This window comes from Mustela nigripes, unplaced genomic scaffold (genome assembly GCF_022355385.1).
Source record: "Mustela nigripes isolate SB6536 unplaced genomic scaffold, MUSNIG.SB6536 HiC_scaffold_76, whole genome shotgun sequence".
Classification (NCBI taxonomy): Eukaryota; Metazoa; Chordata; class Mammalia; order Carnivora; family Mustelidae; genus Mustela; species Mustela nigripes.
In genome coordinates, this window is record NW_026739491.1 from 128,842 (window position 1) to 151,752 (window position 22,911).

The 22,911-nt window shown below is 38.3% G+C and overlaps 1 protein-coding gene and 1 non-coding gene across 2 annotated transcripts in view; one reads left to right on the forward strand and one right to left on the reverse strand.

Annotated features, from left to right (window-relative positions):
- Positions 1 to 22,911, forward strand: part of LOC132008188 (very-long-chain 3-oxoacyl-CoA reductase) — a 160,672-nt gene that overhangs the window by 15,182 nt on the left and 122,579 nt on the right. The window lies entirely within an intron of this gene.
- Positions 2,688 to 2,793, reverse strand: LOC132008285 (U6 spliceosomal RNA). The gene has a single exon (XR_009401586.1). It is a non-coding gene; the product is annotated as a U6 spliceosomal RNA (small nuclear RNA).

Sequence of the window (22,911 nt, forward strand, 5' to 3'; positions counted from 1 at the left end):
CTTATGGTTTATCTCCCTCCCTGGTCCTATCTTGTTTCATTTTCCCCTCCCTTCCCCCCATGTGCCCCTACCCTGCCTCTCAGATTCCTCATATTAGAGAGATCATATGATAATTGTCTTTCTCTGATTGACTTATTTTGCCCAGCATAATACCCTCTAGTTTCATCTACGTCATTGCAAATGGCAAGATTTCGGGGTTTTGATGGCTGCATAGTATTCCATATTGTGTGTGTGTGTGTGTGTGTGTGTGTGTGTGTGTGTTGTGTATACATACACACAACACACCCACACACACCATATCTTCTTTATCCATTCATCTATTGGCTATTGTGGACATTGCTGCTAAACATTCGGGTGCACGTGCCCCTTTGGATCACTACATCTGTATCTTTGGGGTAAAAACCCAGTAGTGTGATTGCTGGGTCATAGGGTAGCTCTATTTTCAACTTTTTGAGGACCCTCCACACTGTTTTCCAGAATGGCTGCACCAGCTTGCATTCCCACCAATGCAAGGTGGGAGGAGGGTTCCCCTTTTTCTGCATCTTCACCAACACCTGTCATTTCCTAACTGGTTAATTTTAGCCATTCTGCCTGGTATGAGGTGGTATCTCACTGTGATTTTGAATAAATCCATTTTTTCTTTAAGCTATTTCTGTTACTTGCAGCAGAAAGCATCCCAGTCTATAGCTTCATTAGAAAAGGGGGGAAATTTCTTGTTCTGAATAACGATTTATAATTAAAATCCTGTAGATTTGGGTGAATGTAATTTGTTGCTGTTCATTTTCTTTTGAATATGGTTGACACTGTTGCTGTTCATTTGAAAACTGAAATGAATGAAAGGAGGCCAGCTTTGGTATGCGAGCTGATTGCAGATCTCATTAAATAAAATTTCATTTCTGATTATGCTGGTTGTTGAATATTGGGCTTTTATTTTTATTTATTTATTTGTTGCAAAGATTTATTTATTTGAGAGAGTATGCGCAAAAGCTGGGGGAGGAGCAGAGGGTGAGAGAGAGAATCCTCAGGCAGTCTCCCTGCTGAGCGTGGAGCCTGATGAGGGGCTCCATCCTAGACGCCGAGATCATGACCTGAGCCAAAACCAAGAGTTGGACACTTAACCAACTGAGCCAGCCAGTCACCCTTGAGTGTTGGGCTTTTAAATTATTTAGTGCCTAGGTCTACAGTTTATAAATCCCAAGAGAATATGTGTATAAGGATTGTCTTATTGTCATTTTTGAGAACTGTTACCAAAGGATTTAGGAATATTGGGCATTCATTTAGCTTGAAGTAAATTTCTCAGTATGGTCTACTTTAAGTTAGTTTAAGTAACTCTTTATTTTTAGGGAGTACCTGGTAATCCGGGGACCTTGGCCCTGTATAGTTTGATGGAATTAGAAAAAGGTGAGGACTATGTATGAAGAGGTTGAAGGTGGTGTGGGCATGTATATGTGTGGGTCTGTGTCTGGTACAATCCTGAGTGCGTATTTCTCTCCAGTACATTCCAAAGCCAATAAGAAGTCAGTAGTGTTCATTATCTTGTTAAATTTTTAGCTCCACCATTTCCCCATATAAATATATTATTAAATAAAAACTTATGGAATCTGTTTCAGTGATTCCTGGTTTGGGAAGATAATCAAGTGTAAAATTAGAGATTTAGTGTTACTTAAATTCCCTTAGTTTTAAAATCCAAATGATGGGGGAAATGTGCCATATGGGTCACTTGAAAGCTGGAGCCAAGATATATGGAACTTGGGGACATGTACTCTGCTTTGTGTACCATGTGGGGATATGGCCTTACTGATGCTGAGTTTGTTACAAGAACCAGGAGAGCCTGATGTGTGTTTATAATATATGATATATATAATAAATATACATATTTATTATATATAAAAATAATGTATAATAAAACAATATTGTTTTAAAGAGAATGTAGAGATTGTTTATCTTGAATACCAGTAATACAATGCCCAAGTTTTAAAGGACTATAGTGCAATAAGAAATCAAGCTTTTCAGGTCTGTCAGGATGGACTGGCTGTGTACTTGGCCATGTACTATCGAAGGAAGCTGTACTTCTTTGTGTGGTACTGTCCCTTCTGATAAGAAAGATTTGCCCTGTGAATGAAGGTGTGCAAGTGTGTGTATGTGCATTTTTTGTGCGTTCTTTTCCTGCCTTCCTCTTTTACATACGAAACACTCATTGGCCTTGGAGAGATGACTGTTCTTGTATTTAAGGAACAAGTCTTAATTAAGGTAAGGTACTGTTGATTAATAAAAGAACGTGATTCTTTGATAACAGACAGCTCTTTTGTTATGTTCTTATATTACTATCACTTCTCTCCCTTTTATTAACTGGTACGTCATACTGGGCATGTGACCTATATTGTGGATATATCATCAAGGATAAGATATCAATGAGATTGTATCCTCTATTCTTGAGCTTTTTCAATACTCCCATAATTATCCCTTCATGTATGGATTTTTTTTAATTTTAATTTTTTATAAACATATAATATATTTTTATCCCCAGGGGTACAAGTCTGTGAATCGCCAGGTTTACACACTTCACAGCACTCACCAAAGCACATACGCTCCCCAATGTCCATAATCCCACCCCCCTTCTCCCAACCACCCTCCCCCCAGCAACCCTCAGTTTGTTTTTTGAGATTAAGAGTCACTTATGGTTTGTCAAAAATATGGAACGCTTCACGAATTTGCGTGTCATCCTTGCGCGGGGCCATGCTAATCTTCTCTGTATCGTTCCAATTTTAGTATATGTGCTACTGAAGCGAGCACCATGTATGGATTTTTGATCCCCTTTTTTGTGTCAGAGACTTGGCAATGTGCTGGAGGTACAGCAGTGAACAACATGGGCAGAGTCTTGGCTCTCTTGGAGCTTGCATATGAGTAGGGAAAGAGGAACAATAAGCAAACAAATGAATATTTGGTAAGTCTGGTGATGAGATGCACCAAGAAGAAAAATGAAGCAAGGTAGATAATAGACGATAACTGAGGAGGTTGGAGGGAAGATTGTATTCTGCAAAGTTGCATAAGACCATTGGGCAAGATTTTCCCATTAGTTGACGTTTGAACTCAGATCTGAATGGAATTTTCTGTCTTCACTTCAACCGTACTGGCCTCTGTGTTGTTCCTTGTGCATCTACAGCACAGACTTTGTACTAACTTATCCTTCTGCCTAGAATACTCTTACAGGTAGTGATGATTTAAATAAATAGGAAGAAGGATTGGGAATGATCAATTGTGTTATCAGGCATTTGGAATTCCTTCTCTTAGAATGGCAGAGGTGGGTCTGTCTGCTACTGGATTATGTTGAAGATCCTAGCTGGGACTTTTTTTTTTTTTTTTTTTAAGTGAATCACTTTTATTTATTTATTTGTTTGTTTGTTTATATATTTTTCACCATGAAAGTGGTTTTACTGTCAGTAGAGTTGAACATACAAAAAAAATTTCTCAGCTGGATGGGACCAGGCAGTCCCAGTTATAGACAATACCAGGAGTGAGGAAAAGTAAAGGACTCGCAAGAGGTCCACATCATCTAGAGCATCCAGGCCCCAGTACTATACAGTGGCCCATGGGTGTCCTCGGACTATCCTGTGAGATATGGAAGAGGTAAGACAGGAGGACAGTTGAGGGTCTCTGAAAGGGAGCTTGAAGAGGGCAAGAAAGCTTGGACATCTTAGCTCATCTCACCTGTTCAAAGGGAGTGAACAGAAATAATTTCTTATTTCTTTTAACAGAAAATAACAGAAATAAGTTGTTTAAAAATCCATGATATTTAGATGGTCTTTTTGGTTTCTTTTAAAGATTTATTTATTTGAGAGAGAGATTGCACATGTATGGGTGTGGAGGGAGGGCAGAGGGAGAGAGAGAGAATCTCCAGCAGACCCCCTGCTGAGCGAGGAGCCTAACTAACCCTAGGATTATGACCCCAGTGGAAATGAAGAGTCAGATGCTTAACCAACTGAGCCACCCAGGTGCCCCTCAAAAATAGTTTTTAAAACAACAAAAGACCGAAGTTTTATAAATTCCTCTGAAAACTGTACATTTATTGACTTTATCTAGAAGTGCGGTGTTTACATATCTCTTTACTAATCTTTTTTTCTAAATATATTGAAACTATTTTGCACTGCACCCTTAGGATCGCTTAGGTTTATAAAGAAAAGGGAACTGCGAATGGATTGCCAAATAGCATCTCCTGTTGGCTTATCTCTAAAAGAATAATGCAAAAATAGAAAATAAAAACAAGTATTTTTGCCAAGTGTATGATTTATGTCATAGCAAAAGTGGTTTAACACCACATTTTCATGGAGATGCCTTGCATTTTCATGGAGCTGTCGAGACTAGTAGCTGTGTATACTCTTGTTGACGAGGACAATTTCCGTTTGCATTTATTCTTCAGGTTATTCTGGACCTAGAGTCATTCATTCATTTGCACTTTTTAAAAAAACGATTCTTTGCTTTCCATCTTCTTTTTTTTTATAGGTATGGGTGTTTAGAACAAAGTTTTTTGTTGTTGTCGGGTTTTGTTTGTTTGGTCTTAGCTGTTAGCTAATTAGTGGTTCTCTTTTATAATGGTTTTCAAGAGCAGGGATGAAATTCAGATACATTACTGAAAGATCCTTTCTGATAGCAGCTTAACCTCTTCTCACCATACAACACTTTTTCTGGAACTGTAGGACCAAATTAGGTTTCACCAAATTTTCTTTTAGCTAACTGTGCCCTCCAGTGGAGAAAACACAGGGCGGTCGAGTAGCCCAAGTGTAAAAGTAGCAGAGAGGAGAGGACATAATGTATCCAGGTAAGATCCGAGCTGCATAAGTATTTTCTACAAAAAGAGGTTGTTTTCACCCATTGCAAGCAAGAATATTATGCATGAGTACTCTGAGTTTGCTGAAGATTCAAAGAAGGATTTATTAGCGGTGTTTTGACATAATCGCCTTTCACCGAGTAGCTGATACCGAGTAGCTGATTCGGTGCGTTGCTGTGTTTTGTCCCCTCAGTGATGACGTATTCGGCAAGTCTAGTAAGAGTTGAGGGTAGGAAGTATTGGATTCGCTGCCCCTGCCCCAACCCTCCCCTCCCTCTCAACGAACTCAGTTGATGACTTTTTATTTTTTTTTAATTTTTGAAGACAAAAAAATACCCCCAATTAATTTAGTGAGTATAAACAAGAAACATTTTGCTGCAGCACCTGTGTATGACCACAGCACTCAGAAAATAGTGAATTGACCACCACTGTCCTCTTTTCTAACTAGAAAGGGCTGCTCTCTTGCGCCGTGACTCCTGGCCTGAATTTTGGTCACTTGGTTTCTGTGGGAATGATGACTGCCCATGCCTGAGCCCCCAAGAGCCCTGCAGTGGCTCATGCTTGCAACACCGGTTGGTACAGGAGCAGGGCCAGACTGGGCACCTGAACCAGACCCAGCGGGGGGGCTGAATTTTGCTGCATGATGATGTGCTCATTGTGCCTGCAGACTTACACCGTCTCTGCTAGGGGGAAGGAGGGAGAACCAGATAACTTAGTTGAAGCAGAAACAGAAAAGATTTGATAGTTTGGTGTTCGGTACAAACTGGAGGTATGCTTCACTGAAATAATTTAGTGAGTAATATCTGAGAAATGGTAAACACAGGCTTTCTTCTTCTTGACTCTTACAAAACTTGGGCCATTTGTCCTTTCAATGAATTGTCATTTGATTTTTTTTTATATGTCCAAGAAATAGAAGCTTCCTTCTTAATCTTATTTTAAGTGACTATGTATTAAATAGACCTTTTTACATTTAGAGTGATTCTTAAAATTTAGGCATGTGGAGGACAATTAGAAATAAAAATACCTGAATAAAAACCTTGAATTTGTAAGTGTTTAAGCAGGGATCTTTGCATAATAAAGTTTAAACAGCATAGTATCTTTCATTTGAACTGTCTTCCAGCACAACATACATTTTTTTTTTTAAGTTTATCTGAGAGATAAAAAATTATCTGAGAGAGAGACAGTGAGAGAGAGCATGAGCGAGGACAAGGTCAGAGGGAGAAGCAGACTCCCCATGGAGCTTGGAGCCCGATGCGGGACTCGATTCCGGGACTCCGGGATCATGACCTGAGCCAAAGGCAGTCGTCCAACCAACTGAACCACCCAGGCGGCCCACAACATAAATTAATTAATTTCTTTCTTTCTTTCTTTCTTTCTTTCTTTCTTTCTTTCTTTCTTTCTTTCTTTTTTTTTAAAGATTTTTTTATTTGTCAGAGAGAGGGAGAGAGAGCGAGCACAGGCAGACAGAATGGCAGGCAGAGGCAGAGGGAGAAGCAGGCTCCCTGCTGAGCAAGGAGCCCGATGTGGGACTCGATCCCAGAACGCTGGGATCACGACCCGAGCCGAAGGCAGCTGCTTAACCAACTGAGCCACCCAGGCGTCCCCACAACATAAATTTTCTTAAAGAGATCCTGCCAAACTGAACTCATTAAAAAAGCATGGTATGTGGACTTTTAGAGGGGGATTTTGAAATTTTTGAAGGAAAGTGATAATATGAGTGTGATTTATGTTTCTTAAGAATTCTTTACCTTTATCACTTTTATTTTAAATAATGAATTACTATGTTTAAAGATCTGCAGTCACTTCAATAACTGAACTCTAGAGGGCGCTGATGAGCACCAGACACTTTCTGCAAGTTTGTATTGAAGGTGATTTTTATTAGTGAAGCTTCCTCTGGGTTTTCATATAGTTCTTGAGTGTAAACACACAGCTTGCCTTCCAGCAGATGCCAAAGCAAAGATACTTTGTTGTTGTTGTTTTTAATTGGGTAAATAACTTACCATTGCACTTTGAAATTCTTTGAAAATTCCGTTGAATTTGTGCACTTTCTCTAAACCATCTTTGGATCCCACTTTTGTTTAATATTTCAAAAAGAAGAGACCTAATTCATGGCTCTAAAATGTAAGTCTTAGTACTGGATAAATTTGTCCTTTTTTTGTTTGTATGTTCTTTAGAAAGGAAGGGAGAGAGAGAGAGAGAGAGAGACGGAGAGAGACCGGGGAGAAGGCAGAGAGAATCTTAAGCATTCTCCATGCCCAGCTTGGAGCCCCATGCAGGGCTCGATCTCATGACCCTGAGATCATGATCTGAGCTGAAACCAAGAGTCAGACACTTAAACAAGTGTCCCAGTTTGTCTCTTTTAAATTCAGGTAAGTTTGGGGACATTTGGGTAGCTCAGTTGGTTTAGCATCTGACTTCGGTCATAATCTCAGGGTCCTGGGATTGAGCCCTATGTCTGGGCTCCCTGCTCATCAGGGAGTCTGCTTCTCTCCCTCTGCCTCTGCCCCTCCCCCTGCTTGTGCTCTCTCTGTGTCTCAAATAAATAAATAAATAAATACAATCTTAAAAAGATTTAAATTCAAGTTCAGGTAAGTTTGAAGAGATGTTTATTTTATCTTTAGAAAGGAGCCATTTTAAAGTGTACACTAAAGTTATGTTTTAGAGAATTAACATTTAGCTCTTAGAGTCCCAAATAACATATGCCTTGTATGTCTTAGCAGGCCTACTACTTTAAAACCATAGTGTGATACACCATTTTGTAGAAAATTATCAGAGTTTTAGGATGAGAAAGCTCTAAGATAATCGCTCCCTTTTTTCAAATTCTAGAGGTGGTGATGTTGATGTAGGTGAAGAGAAAGGTCTACATTACAAGGAGAGTTGATACGCTAAACAAAATGAATTGTCTCTAATTAGAATATTAGTCATGTCAAAAGATGAATTTTAATGTAAACTTTTTGCATCCTATCAACCTATGAAAAAATGATGTATTTCCTTTTCCTCAGACAGTGCCCCCCTGTTTAACATTTCTTTTGAAATAATGCACTGTTTTCATTGCTGCTGGCTGAAAATCATATTGGAAGACTTCTCTCAGCAATCTGATTTTAAACTGTTTTTGTCATTTAAGGCTGTCGTCCAGTAGAACTTTCTTTCTTTTTTTTTTTTAAGATTTTATTTCTTTATTTGACACAGAGAGAGCATGAGCAGGGAGAAGTGTCAAAGGGAGGGGGGAAGTGGGTTCCCTGCCTAGCAGGGAACCAGATGCTGAACTTGATCCCAGGACCCTGGGAACATGACCTGAGCCCAAGGCAGACACTTAATCCACTGAGCCACTCAGGCGCCCCCAGTATAACTTTTTATGCATTTTTAATAATATTTTCTGAAACACTATAATATGTAAGCACCTTATTTTCTTTCTTTTTTCTTTTTTCTAGATTTTATTTATTTGCCATAGAGAGAGAGATCACAAGTAGGCAGAGAGGAAGGCAGAGAGAGATGGGGAAGCAGGTACCCCATTTAACAGAGAGCCCGATGTGGGGCTCGATCCCACGACCCTGAGATCCTGACCTGAGCCAAAGGCAGAGGCTTAACCTACTGAGCCACCCAGGTGTCCATGCCTTATTTTCAAATATCAACATTTAGTGAAAAGAAGAGGAATTGTGTCCTGAAAACTAAGTTACTAAGTCTAAATGGACCTAAGTAGGTCTAAAATCCTTTGATTCTTAAAACTGACCTGTTTGGTGTTTTTGCCTGTTTGGTGTGTCTCAAGCCCCGAGGGTTTTCTTTGGTGCTTTTGGATTAAAATACAGATATACAGGAGAGAATAGGTGGCCGCAAAATGGAGTGACTTGATTTAAAAAAAGAGAGAGAGAGAGAGAAACAACAAACCAGAATTATATGTACCTGTGTAGGAACTTTATTTGGGAGTTGATATGCTTTTCTGAATGTCCTCAAGTTAACAAGTCTTCCTATTTTGAGAGCAAACTTAAGTATTAGAATGAGGAAATTTGTGCTCATGTCTGGCAAATAATGATAAAAAGTTTGATTAATGCTTTATAGTTTCCTAGGTATTTGTAGTTTCATCTTCTGCTTGAATTACTTGACCCCCCGCCCTTTTAAATTTTTATTTTTTTTAAGGATTTTCTTTCTTTCTTTGACACAGAGAGCAGGGGGAGCATGAGGCAAAGGGAGAGGGAGAAGCAGACTCCTTGCTGAGCAGGGAGCCTGATGTGGGGCTTAATCCCAGGACCCTGAGATCATGACCTGAGCCGAAGGCAACTGGGTTAACTGAGCTACCCAGGCGCCCCTACTTGCCCCTTTTTATAAAGGTGAGAACCATGATTTCATGAAAGTTGTAACATTCATTCATTCAACAGATATTTGTCACTAACTATTACATATAAGTTTCGAGGTTGAGAATGGAAGAAAAATCACTTCCCTCGAGGAATAGGGAATCTGTAGCAGGCAATTAAACAGAAGACCAAGAAATTGTAATAAGGTATGCCCAATACTGTGTGATATGATAGTGTAATGTTTCTGTGGTTTCAGTTACCTGTGATTAGCCTTGGTTCTGGAAGCGGATGATTCTCCTTTTGATATAATTGTTATTCACTTCATCTCATTGTGTAGGCATTTTATCATCCAATATTATCAGAAGACGGATGAGTATAGTACAGTCAGCTATTTTGAGAGACTATGTTCACATAACTTGTCATAGTACATTGTTATAATTGTTCCATCTTCATATTAATTATTGTTGTTAATCTCCCAATGTGCCCAATTTACAAATTAAACTTTATCATAGGTATGTATGTATAGAAAAAAAACATAGTATGTGTAAGGTCTGGTACTGTGTGTGGTTTCAGGCATCTGCTGGGGCTCTAGTGTGTGTGTGTTGGGGGACTCCTACATGTACTCACAGGAGGCAGTGGGAGAGCAGAGGCACCTGGAGTGGGAGGTGATTGATGAGGGAGGCAGGAGTCCTCCAGGTGAAGAAGGGAGGGGAAGGGCACTTCAGGAAGAGGAGACAGCAGGGGCAAAGGTGTGAAAGTGCTAATGTTCTAAATCAGGGAATAAATTTAGTACATTAAAGATATCTGAAAATTCAGGTGCACAAAATTTATTCGTGTTCTTATATCATCTTGACCTTGTTTTTCTTCTAGTTCAGTCGGAAGAAGGACTGGGCTAAAAATAGCTTCTGGTACAGTGATAAAACATCCAAGTAACAATTTCAAGGAGAAAGTTAAAACTAGATTTAGTTATTTGGCAAACACTTACTTAAAATATTGATGGGCTAATTAAAAATCACTTTATTTATTAAAGCAGATCCCCGAAGGCTTCCCCTTGTTCTTACTAAGCTTTACAGGGCTTTAATTCATGGCTCTTTTTCCAGGGCCTCAAACAGTACCTGGCACATATTAGATGCTCAGTAAATATTTGGTGAATGAAGAAATGAGTCCTACATTTTTATTTTAAAAGTCACTGTGAATGTTTAAAAGCATTAAAAAATGTGTTTTTTTGAAATTAAAACATTTAGACATTTCCATATTCAGACTGGCCTTTCCTTCATTGTTTCAGTTACTTATTGCTATGTAACAAGCTGTCCTAAACTCAGTGGCTTAGAAGAACAACCAAACATACTACTGCTAATGATTTGTGAATCAGACATTTGGGCAGGGCTCAGTGGAGACAGCTTTTTCTCTATTTTGCAAGGTGTTGGCTGAGACAGATACACTAGGGCTGGAGAAATCAAGATGACCTCAACTCCCTGTGTGGGGCCTTGGTACTGGTTACTGACTGGGGAACCTTAGTTCTCCATGTGGCTTCTCCATAGGGTCTGTCATCATTTACTACACTCAGCTATTCTTACAGACACTGAGATTGTTCCAAGAAAGTAAAAACAGAAATTGCATGATATCTTAAAGCTTTGACCTGGAAGTCATATAGTGACATTCCCGTGGCCAAAACAAGTCACAGAACCCATCCAGAATCAGGCAGAGGAGAAAAAGTTCCACCTTGTGATGGAAGAATGGCCTATTCCCATTGCACAGTGGCATAAGATGGGAGGTGGTGTTGCAGCCATTTTTGGAAACGCTCCACTACAGCCAGCCCTCTGAGCATAACAAGTCACATCTCTTCCACCCAGAGAATACACTTCTAAATCCCAGAAGTTTTCTCTTATTATGGCATCAACTTAAAGTCCAGGATCTTATCATTTAAGTAAAGGCCAATGTACATGAAGTTTCTCAGGCACATATGCTTTGGTGTGGCTTCTTCTGATCTGGAAGTCTGTGAGCTAAAAAGACAAAGTTACCTACCCTTCTACCTTACCTTCCCATACCCAGCATACTGTGGTGAGATGGGGACAGGAAAACTGCAGTAAATACTCCCATTCAAAAAGAGGAAGAAAGTGAAGAACCTAGCCATCACTGGTCCATAGCAATTTTGAAATCAATCTGTGCACATGTTGCCAGCTCTCTTACTACACACACTGAGGATCATGAGAGTACTGCTCCTTTCATTTATTTCCTAATATATTTGTTTTTGAGGCTATTAGTTGTACCCTCTGCTCTTGGCTTTCTTCTCTGCTGCTTTTTTTTTCCCCATAAGAAATGAATTCTATTTGCTTTTCAACCCACTTCTCCTCTGTGTGAAGTTGTGAACCCTCAGAGTCTTTTTTTCTTTTCTTTTCTTTTTTAATAGTTTCTGTCTCTTTTAATCCAACCTGGTGGGAGTTTTAGTACTTTAGTTTTATTAAAAACCTTGAGAGTTTTCTATGAATTTTATTGGTTCTAAGCCCCAAAAGCCACATCCATAAGTCCTTTCCAACGTAGACTTCTCTATGCTTTGGAGTGATTAGACTATATATATAAGATAAAATTCTCAAGATTCTTAGAAGTACCTTTGTATAGGTGAGAAGGTTTTGTTAGGCAATACTTAAACCTTTCCAAGGTCTCAACAAAAGATTTTGAGGACAAACTCTTAATTTGCTATTTAGCCTGAGGCCATTTCTTAATTTGAGAATCTTATGTTGGTTGGCAAGACTGTCCTGTGCCTTTAAATTCTGTACCTTTAAATTCTGTGTCTTTAAGTTTTGCTTGAAAATTAAACAGGTCTTTATTTCTCTCTTCCTATATCTTATCACAGGCAGTTGAAAGAAGCCAGTTGGCACTTTTAATGTTCTACCTGGAAATATCTTTATCCAGAGCCAACAGTTTATTAGATAAATAGTCTAGCTTTTACATTATTGTGGGCAACATCCTTGCCAGACATCCCACCACTATATAACCTGGCTTGCTTTTTCTCCAGCCTCTAATAGCAATTTTCTAATGGCACCTCTGGCCTTTGCTAACATTTTGCTTGTCACTTTCCAGCCCCTACCTTCCCCTCAGTCCCAAGCAAATGCCACGTTTTAGGTTTTTGTTTTTGGCATCTCACTTTTGGGTATCAGTTTCAATCTCAATTCTCTATTACTGAGAAACATGCTACCACAAAAATATAATTGCTTAAAACAATAGTCATTTCATTCCTCACTATTCTGTGGGTCAGAAATTTGGGCAGGTCTGGCTGGGATGGCTCACTTTGGTACCATGTGGAGTCAGCGAAGATGACTTTGCTGGGGCAGGTTCAAGATTACATCCTCACATGTCTGGATGCCTAGTGCTGGTTTTGGAGTATTGATGGGAACCCAGAGGATCTCAGATGGCCTCCCTCCATCTTTGGGGTCTTGGATCTCCACAGGCCCTCTCATCATTCAGTGGTTATAGCTGGACTCCCTTACATGACTGTAGAGCCTCCCAAAGGCCTAGGTCAGAAGACACAAAGCAAGGCAATCAAACTAAGTCATATATCCAAGGGGAGGGGAAAATAAATTCCCTCTCCTGAGAAGAGGAATGAGAGTTGAATATTGTCAAAGGGCATGCAGAATGGGAGGGGCTGTTGTAGTCATCTTTAGCATAATATTTCATACCTACTAAGTCTAAATTTAGTCTAATTTTACTATAGGGGAGAAATTAACAAGTGGTGGCCTGTGTATATATCTAGTTTACAGATATGGTTTATTTGGCAGTATTTGATACAGAGTTTTAATTTTTAGAAAAAGCACAATAAGTTGTCAACATTAGACAATTAGATGATTTCATTTAGAAAGTTGTATATCTGACCTCTGTTGAGAAATAGTAAGCAATAGTATTAGGCTTGCCTTTTCACATTAGCTGGAAATTACCTCTTCACTCACACCACCTGTCTTGATTCTATAGGTATTTGACTTTGTATTCTCTGTTGCTGTAGGTGATTGATTTATACATTAGTGTTTTTAGGGGATACAGTGATGTGTAAGACAGAGAACTTTAAGTAGGGAGAGATTGACAATAATCAACTAGGCCCATAAAGAATATAATCACTGATGGTGATATGTGCTCTAATGGAATAAAGCAAGGTAAAGAGGATAGAGAATAGCTGTTGTATGAGTTAGAGTAGTTAGGGAGACCTTTTTGAAGACATATTGAGTGGAGACCTTATTGATGAGAAGGAGCCAGTTTTCTGAAGCACTGGTCGCAAGAGTGTTTTAGACGGGGAAAAGCAAGTAAAAAGCCATGGTAGGACTGGGCTTGATGTGTTTGAGAAAAAGGAAAGGCCTTTGGCTGAGCTACATAAATAGGAAGAGAGTATACAAGGGAAAGATGGTAGTAGAGGAGGTGAGCATGGATGAAATCATGAAAGATCCTGTAGGATTTGGGAAGCACTTTTGACTTTATTCTGAGTAATGGAAAGTCACTGGAGGAATTCAAGAGGGGTAATGATGTAATGTCATTTGCTTTTTATAAAGATGACTTTGGCTGCTGTGCGGTGAATAGTGGCCAATGATGGAAGTCGGATGGACATTAATGAGCCTCAGTCATGTAGGTTAGATACAAATGATAGAACCTTGAACCTAGGGAATGGTGCTTTAGGGAATGAGAAGTGCTTATATGATATGTATTTGGGAGAGAATAGCCAGGTCTTATGGATGATTAGACACAGAATGTGGGGAAGAAAGGACTCAAAGCTGACTAGTAGGCTTTTGGGTTAGTTAGTGGAATGAACGGATGGTCCCATGGGGAATTCTGACAGAGGAACAGGCTTGAAGTCAGAATTAAGTTTTATTTTGACCATTATTAAGTTTGTGATGCCAACTCTGAAGATAGATCAGTGATCATCAAAACTCCTAAAGTTGAAATTGCTTTTATCTTACGGTTCTTTATACATGTATTTTTTTCATTAAGAAACTTTGCTGTTGTTTAGATTGAGATGTGAGCTGCAGTGGAAGGAGTATACGGATGAGCATGGAAGGATATAGTTATTTAATGTGTATTTACTGTGCAATGAGTAGCACAACTGAATACCATTAAGAATTTGGTGGTACTGGTATTGTGTTGTGAAAATGTCATTGGTCCCTGAAATGTTGATCTGTTTTCTTTAACTTTCTATTTATTCCAACTGGGTGTGTGTGGTCATAAAGAATCGAGTGTGGATATTATTCGTGTTATATTATTAGGAAGAATTAATTAATCTTTACTATTAAAAATGGTGGCATGGTAGTAATCAAAATGTTCTGGGAGAGCTTCCTGGAGGTTTATAACTCTTAGAGTTGAAATTACCATTTAGTTAAGACCAGAATCTTAATGCGTAAGGCAGGATTGAATAAGGTGAATGGATTTGATGAATTAAAGTGCTCCCTGTAAAGGATAGAAATTCACTTTTGCATTTTAGCCAACAGCTTTTTATTGTAGAGTTTAGCTGCAAAATGAGGCAATAGGTTTTCACCCCATCTCCAGAGTCATTTGGACATATCATTTTGACTAGATCTGCCATTCAAATCAGCATGGCTTAGAAATAATTTATAATTTTCTTTTTAGATCGCAATTTTAGGATATTACGAGATGGTCATAATACTACTCTGTTTTACTGTAATTGGCTTGGGAAAAAGATCTCTTAAGATGAGTTAACAGTTTATTGCTATTACCATTTATTTTATCTTTTTTAGTAAATATATACAAATATATATTGTATAGAGAACATAACTGATTTGAAACCATGTAAAATATCTTCTCTTGCTAGCAAAACGTTCAGTTTTTCTTTCTTTGTGAAACCTTGAGTCAAGATGTACTAGGGAGTGAGTGTTTGTATTCCGGTGGTGTAGCTGAGCCAGACAGGTCTGTGGCACAGTGGGTTATTTTTAGACACTGGGTTGCCATTTTTATCCTGCAAAAATATTCATCAGTGCCTTGCTGACAGGCCATCAGTTTTTATAAATGTGTCACACAGACCAGATTTTGTTCTTTGTCTCATTCTCTTTCCAACTTTTGTCTTTTCCTTTTGATTTGTTCTCACGACTCTTTGGAGGAGGAAAACGTTTTTTATTTTGGTTCATGTATTAGATACTTCAATTCACAGATTTTCAGCGTCACACAATTCATTCATCTGTCTGCAGCTGCTTACACCTCTCTCCTTATTGTCTTTCATGGGAAACTGCTACAGATCACTGAGTTGAATGGGGGGAAAAGAGAAATGTGTGCGTTGCAGGCTCTCTTTATGGGTCCATTCAGTTTTTGGCTCTATCTTCTCCAAATAAGTTGTTTTATATGTGTGTGCGTGTGTGTTTCCTTGTCTCACCCCGCTAGGGACTGACATTATTTTGTGTGAGCAATGGCTGCCTAAAGGCCTGGGGGTTACCATATGTGGCATACAGCCTACTGGTTTGCACTGAAAATAAAGCCATCAAATCCATCATTATCTCTAAATGTGTACAACACTAATCATTTAATTCATTAGGAGACCTTTTTTTTTTTCTTATAGACCCTTGAGTGGCAAATACAGTCCAAACAGGAAGATTCCTACAATAATGAGAAAACAAAGGGAAAGTCATACATATAGTAAATGATTTTTAAACAATGTATATTCTTGTCTCATTTTTAAAAAGCTTTAATTTCCAAAGCAGGCTTGGTATTCACTTTTCCGTCTTTCTAATGAATGTTTACAGAGTAGATATTTAAGGGGCTAATACAATCATTGCTTTGGTGGATACCATGGCTTGGATAATAGGATTTCAAAGCTTTAGAGCTTAATTATTTTAAGGAGAGAAGACTTCTTTATATATATTTTACAGACTTGGCAGTGTTGTACATTAGGTCAAAGTGTACGCACTGGAGCCAGGAACTTGGGTTTACAACTTGTCCTAGTTATTTCCTATTTGTGTTACCTTGGGTAAGCTGTTTTAGCTTCCCTGAGCCTCAGTTTCTTCATCTGTAAAATTGGTGTGTACCTCACAAGTTACTATTATGTAGCAATATGCTAAAAATATGGAATGTCATATCCAGAACATAGTAAGCACATACAAATACTAGTTAATTCATGATAATAACAGTAATAACTCTAGCAGGGATAATAACAAATATTTTACCAGTATTCTATGGTACTTTAATAGTCGGGAATGTATTCAGCTGTAAGCAACAGAACACCTCAGTGTGGCGGTTCAAACAGAGATTTATCTAATAAGCCTGGGGTAGGCCAGAGTGCGCAGTCAGCATTCAACAATATTTATTGAAAATGTATTTGCCAGGTACTATTCTAGGCACAAGGATTCATCCATAAATAAAGTATAACAAGCTCTATCCTCATGAATCTTATATTCTAATTGGGGAGTGAGGCAAATAAACAAAAGGAAAGTACAAGTTATTAATATATTAGATGGTGGGCCTCAGAAAGGAGGGGCCATTTAAATTAGCCCACAAGAGAACGACTGAGTTTCAGTAAACAAAGGCTTAATAAGAGAAAGGCACAGCAGAGGTAGAGATGTGAGAAAGGTTGGAGGTGTCACCCTCAAAATGGACTTTTGGATGAGAGTGCTGTTAGTCAGCAAGTAGTCGGGAACCATGAATATAAGATTTGTGTAAGATTTCTTTTTTTTTTTTTTTAAAGATTTTATTTATTTGTTAGAGAGAGACAGAGCACAGGCACAGGCAGACAGAGTTGGCAGGCTAGAAGCAGAGGGAGAAGCAGGCTCCCTGCCGAGCAAGGAGCCTGATGTGGGACTTGATCCCAGAACGCTGAGATCATGACCTGAGCCGAAGGCAGCCGCTTAACCAACTGAGCCACCCAGGCATCCCAAGATTTCTAAATTTAAAAAATTTCACATGTTCTTATTACTGTTCTCACTGTCTATGACGACGAGCAACCAGATACTTAAAACAAGTAATGACACTAATATATGGTGCTGTTATATCAAACATTGCTCTAAACAGCAGAAATTATATATATATATAGTCCAATATATATATATATAATTAATATATATATATATATATATTATATATATATATATATATTAGGTCTCCTAATGAATTTTATATATATATATATGGGCTGACGCTTCACGTCAGGCTAATTGTGTGTCAGGAACTGTTACAAGATTTGCTATCCATACTCCTACCCCAGTCTCTGAGTTAAGTACTTCTACTGTGGCCATTTTATGGATGAGTGAACTGAGCTAGTTAAGTACCTCAGACCAGAGTTATTTGTGAGGACAAGTAGAAGGGGTGGGGTAGGTGAGAGTAATGCTGACGAAGTGTAAGTAGGTTGACTCCCAGGAGCCTGAGCAGAGGAAGAAAGGAGAAATTGAGGGTGTGTGTCGGGCTGAGATGGCTCATATAAACAGTTACCCCAATTTCTGTAGCTCTGCCTGAGACCTACCTTTGGTTATGATTTGGTCCAGAGCTCTGTCCTACTTCAGAGACATGCTTCCTAGAGTCAAGCCCCAGGACTATACCTTTACTCAACAGTTACCTTTAGAATCTTTCGCTCATGGAAAGAGTGTCTTTTTGTTTGTTTGATTCTCCACTTGAATTGAATGAAAGGAATTTCCCAACTTCATTATTGGCCTTCTAATGGACTGAGCTTCCAAAATTAAATACCTTCAGGTAGTATCTGAAAAACTCTTATAATAACAAACGTTATGACATGGCCTATTAAAATTTCCATCTGGTTTCTTGTACACATTCTGTCCCAAATTAGAAGCTGCCAGCCTGTCAGGATACAGGTGTGGTCCACTCTTAAGAAAACCTGGTATAAGAAAATATAAATTTACAAAAATAGCTAAAGTGTGGGGTGTGTGCATTCCCAAAAGATTCTTAAGACTTCTATTAAGTTAATTGGGGAGAGTTGCTTTGCATAATGATTCAAGAATAGATTTCATTTATATAGTTTATAAATGCAAAGCTACAGCTATTGAAGGGTAAACTTATTAAATATACTTTATATTAAGGACTTGTCAGTATATAATAAGCTCATTCTCATTGATGGGGACAGATCGTATATGACAGAGTGGACTGTGGCCTCTTACAGGCCAAGAGGTCGGCTGAAGCTGAAGGTAGCCTTGTTGGTTCTCTTAGATTGAGTAATGTTAGAAGGAATAAGTAGACTTTATCAGACAACAAATTCAATGTAAAATATTACAGCAGCTCTCATTATTTTCAGTAGCTATTTCCCTGAGTATTCTTTTTTTTTTTTTTTAAAGTAGACTCCATGTCCAGTGTGGAGTTCAATGTGGGGCCTAAACCCAAACCCCAAGATCAAGACCTAAACTGATATCAAGAGTCGGAGGCTTAGCCAACTAAGCCACCCATGTGGCTCTTCCTGAGTGTTCTTATGTAGTATCTGCTCACTTGCTCAGAATAGCCCTGTCATATTTAAATAAAACCCGAGTAGAAGGGTCTATGAAGACCCAGTTTAGAAAGAACTTTATATGAACTTTGAGATTATTTGAATCTTCAGTATGCTAGAGGAGTAGCTCATGATTATAAGACACTTTGTGGTATAAATTACCCCCAGAGAACATACCCCCATCTCCTAATGCTGTTTTACAATTCTTTCTTCAAGTACTTGCTATTAGGGTAAAGCCATAGAAACCCACAAAAATCCCCCTCTCTGATCAGTCCTGTTTCTCTCTTGCCTGTTGTACCTCTTGGTCTCAGGCCAGGAGAGGTGGACTTGAAGCAGGCAGTTGGTGCATAGTGGGCAGTGGCTTCCCACTTTTCCAGAAGTGGCAGAATAGGTCCAGTGCCTTTTATTGGTTTCATTTCTGGAAAGCCTGAGTTTATTAAGTGCTATTCTGTCCTAGGCTTTAAATGTTAATTAAACAGACCATCTCACTGTGGCAATAACCATATAGGGGCTTCCACAGTGTAATTTTGCTTAAGTTAGCATTTACAGAATATAATTTTATACTTTAAAAAAAATTATCCAATAAATGCCTTTAGTTATTATTTAGAAAAATAGGAAGTGCTGCTAAATAAATTAAAAGAAAAAGTACTTAACAGTCCTCTGAGGTAATTCCCATCAACTCCTTGGTCTATGTATGACCTTCTCCAGTGTACACACAAACATACATGCTTGTGTGCATGTAAATCTTTTTTTATATAAAAGATGGTAACTGGACTTGCTACTTCTGTTGCACCTGGGAATTGGCTTATTTATAAGCAAGATCATTGGCAAACTTCTTTTGGATCATCATTAGATAGTGGTCATTAGAAATTCCAGCTAAGGGGATGGGGGGATGAGGGTAAATGGGTGATGAGCAGTGGGTGTTACATGCAACTGATGAATCATTAAATTCTACCCCTGCAATTAATGCTACACTATGTATTAACTAACTAGAATTTTCATAAAATCTTTTGAAAAAAAAAAAAAAGTGAAACAAATTCCAACTAAGGGTCTTCAGGAGAAATATTGTTAAAACAAAGATGGTCAGTTTTGCTCTACACAATTTTGCTCTAATTTGTCCTCACTGAATAGTTATTATAGACACCTTTTACTGCCAATTACTATTCTTTGGGGCTATAATTTTTGATAGATGCACTGTGTTTCCATTGTATTGATATCCTATATATAATATAGATATGAGTATATTCTACATTACTATATATGCCATAATATTATACCATATTCACTATATATAAACTATATATACATTGTGTATATACACTATATGTATTTTTAAATTATATATTATAATTTATTTAGTGGTTCTTTAGCATTAAATGGTCTAAATTTTACTATTGCAAACATTGCTGCAATGTATCAGCATCTTAAAGGTCATGTTCATTCTGAAAAACTGAAAAGGAAAGGCAGTGGAGCATTAAGTTAGTAAGGACCAGCAGATGGCATGGAAAGGTGTGTGACATTTAAAGAATTGCTTCAGATGCTCTTGTATCTTAAGGATCAACGACCAATTAAGAAAAACATGGGACATTTTACGTCTGATAGAATCCAGTAGAACGTTGAATTTATAAATTTAGCACTGTCTTAATCTTATGAGGAATCGAAGGTGTTTTTAAAACATTAAATAAGAGGTAATGTTATCCTTCCATCATACCTTCAAGGTAGAGGAGTAGATCAGTAAACAAGACAACTTTTAACTTAAGGCATCAGAGATCTTTCTCTTTAAGTTAGTCTGGTTCCAGTAATGAAACCGTGTTAAATCATTTGCATTTGAAAAAGAGAGAGCCTGAAAGTAACAGACCAGAAAGGAACAGAGACAATATACAGTAACAGTCACTTTACAGGTAGTACAATGGCACTAAATTCGTATCTTTCAATAATTACTTTAAATGTAAATGGACTAAACGCCCCAGTCACAGGACACCGGGTATCAGATTGGATAAAAAAGCAAGACCGGTTGATATGCTGTCTGCAAGAGACTCATTTTAGACCCAATGACAGATTTAAAGTGAGGGGTTGGAAAACAATTTATCATGCTAATGGACATCAAAAGAAAGCTGGGCAGGGTAGGGGGCAATCCTTGTAGCAGACAAATTAGAATTTAAACCAAAGACTGTAATAAGAGATGAGGAAGGACACTATATTATAATTAAAGGGTGCATCCAACAAGAAGATCTAATAATTATAAATATTTTTGCCCCTAACATGGGAACAGCCAATTATATAAACCAACTAATAATAAAATTAAAGAAACACATCGAAAATAATACAATTAGGGACGCCTGGGTGGCTCATTTCGTTAAGCGGCTGCCTTCGGCTCAGGTCATGATCCCAGGGTCCTCGGATCGAGTCCCCTATCTGGCTTCTGGCTCAACAGAGAGCTTGCTTCTCCCTCCCACTCTGCCTGCTGCTCTCCCTGCTTGTATTCTCCCTTCCTGTTAAATGAATAAATAAAACCTTAAAAAAAAATTCTTAAAAAAAAAAAAAGAAAATAATACAATTATAGTAGGAGACTTTTAACACCCCACTCCCAGCAATGGACAGATCATCTAAGTAGAAAATCAACAAGGAAACAAAAACTTTGAATGACACACTGGACCAGATGGACTTCACAGATATATTCAGAGCATTCCATCCTAAAACAACAGAATACACATTTTCTCGAGTGCACATGGAACATTCTCCAGAATAGATCACATACTGGGTCACAAATCAGGGCTCAACTGGTACCAAAACATTGGGGTCATTCCCTGCACATTTTCAGACCACAATGCTTTGAAACTGGAACTCAATCAGAAGAGGAAATTTGGAAAGAACTAAAATACATGGAGGCTAAAGAGCATCCTACTAAAGAATGAATCAACTGGGAAATGAAGGAAAAATTTTAAAAGCTCATTAAAAAATGAAAATGAAAACACAACTTTCAAAACCTTTAGGATGCAGCAAAGGCAGTTCTGGGGTGGGGGGTAGTATATAGCAGTACAAGCCTTTCTCAAGAAATAAGAAAAGTCTCAAATACGCAGCCTAACCTTACACCTAAAGCAGATGGAGATAGAACAGCCAGTAAAGCCTACATCCAGGAGGAGAGGAGAGTTACTAAAGATTAGGTCAGAAATCAGTGAAATAGAAACTGAAAGAACAGTAGAACAGATCAACCAAACTGGGAGCTGGTTCTTTGAACGAATTAATAAGATTGGCAAGAACATGAATGGAAAAGGAAAGATCACAACCAACATCAAATAAATCCAAACAATTATAAGAACATATTATAAGCAACTATATGCCAAGAAATTAAGCAATCTGGAAGAAATGGGTGTATTCCTAGAGACATGTAAACTACCAAAACTGAAACAGGAAGAAATAGAAAACCTGAACAGACCCATAACCAGCAAGGAAATGGAAGCAGTAATCAAAAATCTGGCAACAAACAAGAGCCCAGAGATGGCTTCCCAGAGGAATTCTACCAAACATTTAAAGAAGAATTAATACCTATTCCTCTGAAACTGTTTCAGAAATCAGAATGGAAGGTAAACTTCCAAACTCTTTCTATGAGGCCAGCATTACCTTGATCCCCAGACCAGATAAAGACCCCACCAAAAGGGAGAATTACAGACCAATATCCCTGATGAACATGGATGCAAAAATTCTCACCTTTAGGTTCCAACAGTACATTAAAAGGATTATTCACCACGACCAAGTGGGATATATTCCTGGGCTGCAAGGGTGATTCCACATCTGCAAATCAATCATTGTGATACACGACATAAATAAAAGTAAGGACAAGAACCATATGATTCTCTCAATAGTTGTAGAAAAAACATTGGACAGAGTACAGCATCCTTTCTTGACTAAAACTTCCCAGGGTAGGGATAGAGGGTACATACTTCAATATCATTAAGGCCATCTGCAAAAAGCCCACAGTGAATATCAGTGAATATCAATCTCAATGGGGAAAAACTGAGAGCTTTTCTCCTAAGGTCAGGAACACAGCAGGGATGTCCACTCTCACCGCTGTGGTTCAGCATAGTACTAGAAGTCCTAACCTCAGCAACTGGACAACAAAAAGAAACAAAAGACATCTAAATTAACAAAGAAGAAGTCAAACTCTTACTCTTCACAGATGACATGCTAGTCTATGTGGAAAACTTAAAAGACTCCACCCCAACATTGCTAGAACTCTTAGAGGAATTCAGCAAAGTGGCAGGATATAAAATAAATGAGACAGAAGAAAGAGAAATTAAAGAGTCAATCCCATTTATAATTGCACCTAATACCATAAGACACGTAGGAATAAACCTAACCAAAGTGACAAAGGGATCTGTACTTGAAAACTA